At 42.6% G+C, this 12512-nt stretch overlaps 1 protein-coding gene across 2 annotated transcripts in view; it reads right to left on the bottom strand.

Moving 5' to 3' along the window:
• Nucleotides 1-12057, bottom strand: part of NCOA1 (nuclear receptor coactivator 1) — a 251176-nt gene extending 239119 nt beyond the window's left edge. For both annotated transcript variants that reach the window (XM_070512516.1, XM_044772038.2), the window contains exon 1: nucleotides 11700-12057. The gene's annotated coding sequence lies outside the window, so the exon portion shown is untranslated. The remainder of the gene's footprint in view (nucleotides 1-11699) is intronic.
• Between the last annotated feature and the right edge of the window lie 455 nt (nucleotides 12058-12512).

Below are 12512 nucleotides of genomic sequence, written 5' to 3' on the forward strand. Positions count from 1 at the left end.
AATTTCAAGTGAGTGCTAAAAATAGGTGCTAGAGGAGTTTCCACATATCTCAGTTAGGAACTAACAATATTAGTTATAAACTCCAATATGACATCTTTTATACTATTTTCTAATTCAGGTATTTAAATAAAATGAGACTCCCTATAGGGATTATAATCTCCTTGAAGGGCAGGAACCCTAAGATATAATAACCTTATGTTTCCCCTAAATTATCATTCAAACAAGTATTCAATAAAAATGTATTTTTTACATTTTTAGATACATTCTACACGAGAAGAACATGTTGAAAAATAAAACAGAAGTGCAGTAATCCTCAAACATTAGGAATTTGTGTCTCCAGCACAGCTAAGCAGAGAGAGGGAGGAGCACAAGTCTTTCCGTTATCCATGGCAGGTAGAGCTCAACACTGGAGAACAATGAGTCACCAGGCTACCCCAAACTTGTGAACATAGCTCTTAACAGCCAACTTCTCATGCTGTAGGACTATACGCTCCCTGAGCAATATCTGATTTCCAATTCAGCTTCTCAAATACCCTAAAACCAGTGAAGAGAATCCCCAGATATTATGTATGAGTATTCCAGGTACACATACAAAAAAGGTCTAGTTCTCTAAGTACATTAATAAGCAGCATTATGATTTAATCAAAGTGATTTGCCAAATATTTTAATACCTACATGTGTAAGACATAGCAGAGGACAAAATATAAAATATGATCCTCTTCTCCCATTCTCATACCCTAATTTGGAAGATAGGAAACCATGAAAACAAAAAATTCCACACAGTACAAGGCAGTATAAAGTGTCAAGTGAATAACAAGGAAAATAAATATTAGAAGAATCCATTGAAGGAAGAGATTGCTTTCAAATTTTATAGTCTGAACACCTAACAAGCAAGGTAGAATCTGAGCTGAGTTTTAAAGGATAGGTAGAACTTTAAGAGATACAGACTAGGCTAAGGGAGAATATTCCAAAGAAAGGAATATATAATAGGATGGAAATTGAGAAGCCCAAGGGATGTTTAGGGGATAGTAAAGGGACAATTTTATTTTGAACAGTTCATTGGGGGAAACTAGTGGGAACTGAGACAAGAAAAGTAGGTTGGTGCCAGATACTGGAAAGCTTTACATGACAGACTAAGGAAAAAGTTTATCTTGACAGTAATGAGGAGCCATTGAAGGTTTTTAAGCAAAGTACCGCAATGAAAATAAAAATTAGGATGATCATTCCAAAACAAAATTTAGGACAGAGTGAAGAAGGAATTCACTGGGGACAATGAGACCACTTTGGATACTATCATAATAATTACGCCTAAATTAGAACGAAGACAGTGAAGAGAAAAAAGAACAGATCTCAGGAGCTGATAGAACATGGAAAGTGTTTTTAGCATACGTCAAATCAGACCCTAAGGACTCTAGAAAGCTGAGATTCAGATGCGAGAAAAAGGTTAAAAGCACAGCAACTGTGAATTCCAGCCTACCCAGCAGGGTTTCCCCAAACTTGAATTGATACTGGGCTCTTCTATGCATATATGTATTCCCATCTCCACACTCATACAAAAGGTACACCCTTTTCTGGGGGTGTTGGGGAGACAGGTGGGAAATGATATATAAAAGCAGACAAGTGACTAAGCTTAGGTAGTTGTGCAACAAATAGATAGAACTCAAACATCCATAAAGGCCAAAGGCATTACAATCACATCTATTGCAAAATGGAAAAACAGACTGCAAATCCAGTCATCCTGCAGGTTTGAGGGATGACATTAGATACATCCATTCAACTTGGCAAGAGGGTAAGACCGGATGAATGGAGTTATTAAGGTCCCAGTCCTTAACAACAGAAGTTCTTAACCTTTGGGGAAGTCATGGACCCATTTAGGAATTTGGTAAAAGCTATAAACCCTCTTCCCAAAGAAATATGCCTAAACTCACAAAATTTTGCAAATAATTTCAGAGTGTTCAAAAACCCCCAAAGCCTATGTAGACTCTTAATCCATGAACTCCCAAGGGTCCTTAGGTAAAAATGCTTGCTATAAAACACAACCATTTTTAGCATAGATCCCACAGTTAAAAAGTTTCTGAATAGGAAGCTATATATGTATATTTATTTATAATTTATACACACTGCACACTAGACCAATAAACTATGTACCTTGTAAAGTATACAAAAAATGGAAATTTAAAAGAATGACATTATAATAAAATAAGCAATTTTTAAGCATTTAAAAGAATGACATTATAATAAAATAAGCAATTTTTAAGCATTTTACTTATTGACAACACAGCTTTATGCTCTTTCTAATAAATACTGTTATTAATACCACAATACCACTATTTTTGGTGAGAGAAATGTGATTGAACATGGTTTATTATTTTTTAATTTCGCTTTCAGATTTTTTGTAATACAGCAACTTGAAAGCCTGGTTCTAAATTCAGTTCATTTTTATAATAAATAACCATTTTACTGGTTTAAATGGCTATCACAGCCAGAAAACATACTTTACAAAGATGAGTAAAATAAAAGGAAGAACTGCATCACTTACACACTGAATAAAACATGATGTTCAATTTTCAACCCCATTCACCATTTATGCAAAGGTTTTTGCTAAAATTCAGCTAGTGCATTTCCATATTTCCTGATGACAATCAGTTGTTCTTACTAACTAATCAGATGGTACTGCCTTTTTGTATTTTCAGCAGATGGGCTCAAAACCACTAAAACATTTCTTTTACAAGGTTTTTATACACGCTAGAAAATTCTGTTTCCAAGTTTAAGTGCACGTATAAAAACGTTCTTAAAGTTAACATACATCATTTTCAGCAATTAAATCCAACAATGATGGAAATAACTCAAATATCCATTTTCAATAACTTATCTCCATAGCACTGAATTTTATTTTATTTTGAAAGTAGTTACTTTTGGAGTCACTGTTAAGAACTTATCATCATCCCAAAGGGAGAGATTAAGTAAGTGTGTTTATTTTTCATAAATATCTGCTAGGTAGCATGCTACTCACAGGCACTTGTCACAGAAAATGTCAGCAAATTGGGACATTTGGTTTTTGTGAAAGAAAAATGAGTAAGTCATCTCTAAGTTAGACAATTCTTAAATCCTTTGCCTCAAGATGACCAGTTAACTTCTATGAAATATACAGAAGATCTGCATGGCGACTCCCTACTGCAATACAAAGTATGTTAAAGTCTACCGTTTAAAATGGTAAATTTAAAAATCCAATTACTCAGGCCCCTCTAAACTGTAAAACCTCACAACAGACTGAAAGTAAAGAAACTTCCTTACAGACCGCTAATATTTCTCCCATTTCCCAGATAATTTTATGTAAACCCTACTGTAGGGACCACTGCTCTAAATGTGCCTGAGCTCCCAAGGGTCAAAGCTCTCTATCAGTGCCTTCCCACCAACTTCTCTTGCATGCTATCAAAGTTTAAAGGAGTTATCTTTAAAGGTACTCTAATTATACTGTATCCATCTCTGAACTACTAACAGTTTGGCAAAAGACACAACTGCAACACATTCTGTGTCACCAGTTGTCTTCAATACTGTTCCCTCAGTGTAATGTCGGCTAGCGGTTCAAATAATAGACGGGGCTGGAACAAGGTCCAAGACTCTTCATGACATATCCTGCCTTAAATCCTTTTTGGAACATGGTAGGGCATAAATAAATCAGTAAAATAAATCACGAACTATATTGAGAGCCAGGGGCTTTTAACTTGCATGACCAATCTCACTATAAGTGAGATATATTTGTACAAGGAGACACCACTTTTACACTTAGAAAACAAGTCCACTGCATCATCTTAAGAATGCCAAATGATAATACACTGTTTAAAAAAATAACTACTGCTTTAAAAAAAAAAAAAAGTGTTAGCTAGCGAAAAAGATTTTGCACTAACTTCCACCAAAAAAACACAGTCTGTTCTCAAATATACATAAAAATGAGTGAATAAGTTCCCAGTGTGGTAAGCCTTACATATGGAATCATTTCAAAAACCATGAAAATATAAAATTTGGGGTGTAAAACCTGCCAAAAAAAGATCCACGTAAATTTGGAAAACTGACATTTCTCATTTTCATCCAGATCTTCATACTTCACTGCTCCCCACCACCTCCTTCCACTAAAATCCCTTAGTGTCTTGATAGTGCACGTAGAACATCTGGTTCCCTCTGCCACTTCAGCTGGTGCCACACTCCTCCTTGCACTTTCCCCCTTCATTACTCCCTAAATAACCCCTAGCTTTTCTGCACTTTCATCTTTGCTATTTAATCTTCCTGAGTCTACTGCTCTCCTCACCCTCACTCATAGAGAAACCATCCCCTGCCTTCAACGTTCTTGTTTACCAGCAAGCCCTCCATGAAACTTGCCCTGAGCCCTCTCAAATGAAAGTAATTGCTCCCTCTCCTGAATCCTCAAAGCACTATTTCAGTACCTCTCTCACAGCACTCATCACACTCAATTAGTATCACAAGTATTTGTGTGTTTGTCTTACCACCTCTCTTAGGTCATAATCTCCTGAAGAAGAGGATCTATATCTTATCACTTAATTTCCCTTATCTTTTTAACAACAGCGCACCTTGAACAAAGTAGGTACTCATGTAACTATATCTTTAATGAATGACTGAGTGGCTTGTTAGAAATTCAATTACAGACTTCCTGTACAATCTGGAATGGAGAGGGAGGTATGACTTAGACTTTGCAGAACAAGTAACTTTGCCCTGGTTTCCTCCAAACAAACTCACCAAAGTAAAGCCAGTATTACACATATAGGTGCATTCAAAAAGCAAGGACATTTCATCCTTCAACTATCTAGTCAAATGCGGTGTGATATCTTTATATATACACACATACACTCACAACAGAACATCTTCTGTTAAACAATCAAATCTATGCTTGACAACAAAAGCACATAAATATTTTAACCATATAAACAAACTAAAAATTTAAGATGTAATATATTAAATTTATCAGAATAAAATCAACCATTCAAAGTACAAGTGGAAACATAAGAGAATGACCAAGCAATTTATTTCCAGTGAAAAAAAAATACTCTCTGCTTGAGCTATTTAAATACTAACAAAACCTGAGAGGCAGAACGTTATTGCTAAGAATCCAAAACCAACTATTCAAAGATAAGCTTACCTAGACAGAAGCACCAAAGAATCAACATTACTAAAGTACAAAGGTGAGATCAGAAACAGCACAAAAATCTTAAAGTGACACTTTCATCAAGTAACTAGTATATATGGCTCCTGGGTCAACAGAAAGCAAGGAGATTTCAGAAGACTCCACTGCACACGTACAGAACAGAAAGAGAGTCCAGAAAGGAAAAGAGGGCTACGAGGTGGCCAAATGTGGTGAACATGCTTGGAAAGAATCCAATTTAAAGGTACACTTGTGATTTCAGGTCAGAAGACCTGGACTCAAATGTCACCCCTAACACCTACAAGCTGTGCAATCTTACAGCAGCCACTTAGCCTCCCTGAGCCCTGTTTCCTCATTTATAAAACGTAATATGTAGAGCAAGCACAGTACTTGAGTGCAGTGTGCCTCAGAGACAGCCTTCAATAAATATTTGCTGACTCTGAATGAGGGCCATACTAGAAAAGCAGACATTGCTCTCCAGGCACTTTTGTAGTTTTTGAGAGAGCCACCTTAATTAATTCCTGATTAATACCTTGTTACAATATTTGACAGCCAATTTTTGACCAAAAAATAAAAATATTCCTTTCCGCCTAGCTTACACATTACTCAAAAGCTTACTAGAAGTCGTAAAATTTAAAGTCTTTTCGTAATAACTGTCAAATACAAAAAGTAACTCTCATAAAAAAAGCCTGGAAGCCAAATACCTGGGTTCTTGCCCAAGTAATGCCACTGAATACGTGAACCATGAAAAAGGACTATATTTTCCCAGCCTTAGTCTTCTCATCTGTAATATTAAAGAGGCTAGCCTAAATTACCATTAAAGCCTCTTTATTCTAAATGTTGTGGTTCATGCCATCTCAAGGATTTTCCAATCTAATTAGGAAAATCAATTCAATATAGACTAAAAACAGAATCTCTTTCAAAAAAAAAAAGAAAGGAAAAAAGAAATTTATTATATAGAACAAACTGAGTAATTGATGCTAAGGGAGTGATAAAAATCAAGCTTTCTAGAGAACATACCAGTTTTTTTTTGTTTTTTTGAGGAAGATTAGCCCTGAGCTAATATCTGCTGCCAATCCTCCTCTTTTTGCTGAGGAAGACTGGCCCTGAGCTAACATCCGTGCCCATCTTCCTCTACTTTATATGTGGGACGCCTGCCACAGCATGGCTTTTGCCAAGCGGTGCCATGTCCGCACCCGGGATCCAAACCGGCGAACCCTGGGCCGCCAAGAAGCGGAACGTGTGAACTTAACTGTTGCACCACCGGGCCGGCCCCGAGAACATACCAGCTTTGACCCTGTTTTTGAAGGTCAAGAGATAAAAGAAATACAATTTAAATAAAGAAAATGAAATGTAAAATCAAAGAAGCAAGACATCTACAGGTGATTATAATACTTTCCTCACTTGTATGGCACTTTACAGCTTACAAAGAATTTCTGCATATGCCATCTGCAGCAAATTTTCTGGACTGAGAAATTCAAGAACAGTTTAAATGATTTACATTTGATAAATCTGTCCACAAAGAATCTCCACTAAAAACAATAACATCAAAAAACATTTTAGAAAGGAATTCTTTCAGCACACATATGCAGGATGAATTAGAGAGGCAAATGCAAGCAGGCAAACAGCTATAAACCTACAAATCATAGAATTTTAGCACAAGAAATGTGAAATCAAAGTGCTCATTTAATGATAGAGAAACTCAGGCCCACAGGGTTGATGTGACCCTCATTACTCCGTGTGCAAAATGACAGGAAGACCAGACTGTAGAACCAGAAATAACAGGGGAAATCCAAGAAATTGCAAAGACAAGAATCAGAGAATTTGGTGAGGGATTAGTGATGTGTTTAGGTTATGGAAGTACAAGAAAACATTACAAAAGTTTTTCTATGTGCCAATCATTATGCTAGACATATCTTGTCATTTAATATAATAAGTTAATTTAAAGATCACGACAATATGAGGATAAGTACATTATTCCAATTTTAAACACGAAAACCTGAAGTTTAGTGTGGTTAAATAAGTAGCCCAAGGTTAAATCTACTAAGTGCCTGGAAGAGCCAGGACACCATCCTCTGTCTGAAGTCGAGCCTCCAGTTCCAAAAGCAGCTTAAAAAATGTCTCAAAATTACAAGCCAGGAGGGCAAAAATGAAATATCACTCTGGAAACACTGGATAATCCAGTGTTATTAGAATTCCGGTCCTGTTAATAGGTGCACTTCGCCTCTGTGCTTGCACCTATTGTTATCAGTCTGGTCTGTCTTTGTTCCCAATGGTCTGGTCCAAGATGTCTCAGTAAAGCCAAACTTCCCACCCTCCACACTGAAACTTATTCACAAAGCAAGATTAGATCAAAATATATCTAAGATGAGCATGACTAGACTGATTAATCTCAAGTCTTCCACAACTCCTCAAGTGACTATAGCTTCTGTTTTGGCATAAGCTATTTATCTTCAAGATATAACTATACTAAGCTTTTCTAAAGCCTGTCACTTCAAGGAGCCTCAAAAATACTGTTGCAGATGGGGGTATGGGGGAGGAAGCATGGAAACAACAACCCACTCTACTTGCACTTCTAGAATTGGACTTATATGTTGGTGTCAGTGTTTTGTAATAATTTCTCTCATTCAACCTTATTGAATCCTGCAGAAATATAAAATAATCATTTCTCTACTCTATATTAATCCAAATACTGTGCTCCCACAAAATATTGTCCAGAACTAAACTATAGGAAAAAACTTGCACCTTTTTTTTTTAAGGTATTCTCTTTGCATTATTTTTATTTATTTTTTTATTTTTTTTTTTTTGAGGAAGATTAACCCTGAGCTAACATCTGCTGCCAATCCTCCTCTTTTTGCTGAGGAAGACTGGCCCTGAGCTAACATCCGTGCCCATCTTCCTCTACTTTATATGTGAGACGCCTACCACAGCATGGCTTGCTAAGCAGTGTCATGTCCACACCTGGGATCCGAACCAGTGAATCCCAGGCCACGGAAGCGGAATATGCACACTTAACCGCTGTGCCACTGGGCTGGCCCCTGCACCTCCTTCTTAAACTAAGCAACCAAGAATGGTACCCAGTTGTCATTATGCCATTTTATGACCTCTGACCACATATGTTGAGAGAAAGCCAGAAAGTCTAACTAAAATATAAAGAAGGGATAAGGGAAGACTTGAAACGACTGGACCTCACCCCCAACAGTAAGAAAAAAGGTCAGAGACCACGGGGCCCATCCTCAGTGACAAATGACCAAGAGTTAAGCTACTGGTTAACCTGGGAGAAAAGCAATAAAGGAGTCCTTTCCTACAGTCTAGTCTATCCAAATGAGAAGCAAAGCTGAACAAGGTGGGGAGAAATCTGTACATCTCTACAGCCCAGGCTGGACACGGTGCTGTCATTCAACTCCTGAAACACATGTATTTCACTCTATCCCACATTCCCCTCTGCGCCAGATATCTGCAGGTAATGTAAAAAGGAGCCCACCACATGTTTTTGGACCTCTGCCAGGAAAGGAGCTGATGGCCCTCTGAGAATTCCTGTAATTATCACATGTAGAAGGCAAAAATCACTGCCAAGACAATAACGAGCATCCTGGGGATCTCCTATGCCCCACAACTTAGGGGATTGTATTCAGTGGTGTGTGCCTGTATTGACCTCCCGTACATGCGCTAAAATGAAAGCTATGTTGTTCATACGGTTTAGGGCCAACCAACTCCACAGATATGCAACATATTCAAACAATGTACAGCCCTTGGGGGATAGCGCAAAAAAGACAAACTAAAGTAAGCAGTAGAGGTAGTGTCTAAGAGAAGCTATGTGAAATGGACAACAGAGAAACAAGGGCTAAAATGTCCTTTAAAAAACAATTATAAATCATATTCTGATATACAGTCCAGCAGAGAAAAGATTTTTAAGGAATGCCTAATATCCTCTCTTCCCCACTCCACCTTTCAGCACCTCTACAGCACCCTCACCACTTACTCAACATTTAGTCCTGGGGAAGACGGATCACTGGATTAGCAGGATCAAGAGTACATGCAGAGAACATTCCATCCTGGGAACAACATCTTTAAATTATTTAGGCTTGTTTACCACCCTTCACTATAGAGTAAAAGTGTGAAATTTTGCCAGCACTTTCATAATATATACCAGTCAGCACCATAGCAACCCTATCCTCTGCCCACCAAAAAGATTAACACATACACAGAAAACAGGAAATTCAACAAAAATTAAAGTTCAACCCTAGAGTCCCTCAACAGTTAAATGTCTTAAATAGTAGCAGTATCTTTATATCACACCCACTTCAGGCTACCCTTACAGCTTCCTGGCATAAGCGAATTCTTGGGATTATACAAACTGCTGCTTCTGTTTCCAGCCCAGATTTCTAGAAATGAAACCCTGGAATTGAGGGAGAAAGAAAAACAAATGTTGGCAGAAAGAGGGAGGAAAATGCATTGTCTATATAATCCCAGTTTAAGTGGAACAATCACCATTAGTCCCATCAAGCACTTTTTTCCGATAAAACCACTTACCCAAAAATGCAGATCTAAAATACTCCCTTGGCTTAAACCACAAAAAGCAATTTAATAGACACAATCCTACAGATTTTCTCAGAAAGAAATGAGGAAGAGATTAACTTTAAACTATGTAAGATTCAAGTTTTGCACCTTAAAAGTCGAACTTCATTGTGAGTTAAACAAGTGTAATAAAGAAGCAGTGCAAATGTCTACAAAAATCAAACCAAACACCTGTTCTCAGAAGCAACACCCATGCATTTTCTCTCCAAACCATGTATTCTCTAATCAGGCCCCCTTTTTGATCTACTGTTCCCAACGCATAAAGTCTGAAGAAGAAATGGAGGGAAAACATTTCAGAGGCTAGTTCAGAAAATCAAATTAGATCTTTTCACAACGTACAGGAGATAAAATAGAAATGCTTCCAGCTGTATCTAGTTTGTGAGAAAGAGTACAAGGAACGCCCATGTTAATACTAAGCTGAATCAAACCCCACTGGTACCTTTAACCCAAAACTATTTCTAGTTAAAGAGCCAAAAGACCCAAGCAAATACTTTCTTTTCACATTATTCTCAACATGAAGAAACCTGACCCCCTTCCTACTACATCATAGCTTCTGTGAAACAGGCTGAGAGGCCCCTTTGGCCAGAGTCTTTTTTTTTTTTTTTTTTTGAGACTAACCTCCAACCAATTCCAGAAGAGACAAACCTCAAACAAATTTAACCCCTGAAATCCATCCCTTCTACAGTACAGTGTAATCCCAGCTTCATCGCAGCAACGTTTCACACAGACACTTGAAGATTTCTTAATCACTGAAGTGCAAGCCTCAGCCCTCACAAATCATCGCCACAGAGATTACTCTTGGCATCGGTGCTGGGACTGCAATTCACTCAAGAACCCTTCATTCCCCATCATCATACTCGACATTAAAAATTCACCGTCTCAAAAGAAAAAATGTCACCTTCTCCACAAGGACACCTGCCTCTTCAACGCCTCTACAATGAACGAGGAGACCCAAGCATGAAACGCTAAAAGATCCTTCAGCTTAAAGTTTTCCTCCCCGCCAAACTCCGCAGCCACGGCACCGTGGACTGTCCTTGTCACACACACAGGCTTTATTGTCAAACCCTCCGTCTCCCTCTAACATTGTCAGCAGAGGCAGTGTCTAGCCCATGGGAGTGACCGTTTGAAAAACAAAAAACAAAACCCCACAGCTAGGTAGTAAGGACTAGGGACCCCGGTGTCCGGTTTCTCCATTTCTCTTGCAAGAGGCCAGAGAGCCGCTCGAGTTTTGTCGCTGACCATTAACCAATCCCACCTCCCAATCCTCCAGCCAGCACGTCTGCTACCCTTCCTAGGTCCTTTCAGCAGAATCCCAGGAAGGGGACCAAACCCTAGCCAGACCATTAAAATCTCACTTATCCATCCCATTTCTACCTCCGAAATCCCCTGTCGGGAGGAGAAAGCAAGTGCGCCGGGGTAACGAGAAGCGCCGTCGAAGGCCGCGCTTACGGAAAGGCTCGCCGCGGTCATCCCCATTTCGCAGTCCGGGCAAGCGAGACTCGGAAAGGTTACCCGGCTGGCCAAGGTCACCGCGCTCGCCGGGCCGAGGGGCGCCCGCGCCGACTTCCGGCTCCCCCTCTCGGCGGCGGGGAGCGCAGGAGGGCTCGGGGCGCCGCTCCCCACGCCGGGCGGGCGGCCGCGAGCCTCGCGCCCCCTCCGCGGATGCTCGCCCTGTCCGCGCTAACTAGGGCAACCGGGAAAGGGGACAGAGAAGTCGCCGCTGCAGCTCTTCCCCTCGGCGGGCGCAGCCCCCAGCTGGTGCCCGTGACAGCTGCGACCTACGCCCCCTCCAGCCGCGCGAGGCCGAGGGAGAACTCGGGGAAAGTGGGAGGGAGCGGCACCGAGAGAAAGGGAGCGGGGGGCGGAGGGGCGCCAGCTGCTCCCCGCCCCCTAGGGCCTCGGCGGCCGCGCGGCTCGTGACAGCTGCACCCACTGGGAGGCTCGGCGCCCGCCGCCCGCCACTCACCTGCCGCCGCCGCCTCTGGGCCGCGCTGACGGGCGCCGCGCTCGCTCGCGACCGTGGCGGCGCCGCCGCGGCCTCCGCCGCTCCTCGGGCCGGAGCCCGCCGCCGCCGCGGCTCTCCGGCCCCCTCCTCCGCAGCAGGGGTCCCCCCGCAGGGGGATGCAGAACGAGCCCAGCGCAGGCTCCCCTCGAGGGAGCAGCAGGGAGCAGGGCGGCCGAGCGCTCGAGGCCGCGGTCCAGCCGTCTGAGGGGAGAGCTCGGCGAATCGCGTCAGACTCCCGCTCGCCTGGCCCGAAGAACAGGCATTTCAGCCGCTCTCCGCGGCCGCCATGTTCTCCTCCTCCGCCGCCGCCGCCGCCACCGCCCCCTGCTCGCGGACCCGCCCCCTCCGCGCCCCGCCCCGCCCCGCCCCGCCTGCTCCCGGCCGCCCGGCCCCGCCCCGCCCCGCCCCGCCTGCCGCGCTGCCCCTGCGGGCCCGGGCCCCGCCCGGCCGCCGCGACCCGCAGCCGCGGCCTCCGACGGCGCGTCCGGGGCAGCGCGCCCCTCGCCCGCCGGGCCGCAGAGCGAGGAGCCGCCCCGCGCCCTCTGCCGGCCGCCGGCTCGAGGGCGGGCTGCCGCGGTCCCGCCCCGGCCGGCGTCCTAACGAAGTGTGGGAAAGGAGGCCCGAACTCTTCCCCTCCCCTCGGGGCGGTCCTCTGCCTGCTGCCGGGAAGCGGCCTCGAACCCCAGGGTGCTTTCGGCTAGGCCGCCGGGCCTGCAGCCTCTGCTGGTTTTATCGCTCAGAGAAGGTGGTGGACCGGGGAGGAGTCGGCTCTGG

Source organism: Equus asinus, chromosome 6, assembly GCF_041296235.1.
Source record: "Equus asinus isolate D_3611 breed Donkey chromosome 6, EquAss-T2T_v2, whole genome shotgun sequence".
Classification (NCBI taxonomy): domain Eukaryota; kingdom Metazoa; phylum Chordata; class Mammalia; order Perissodactyla; family Equidae; genus Equus; species Equus asinus.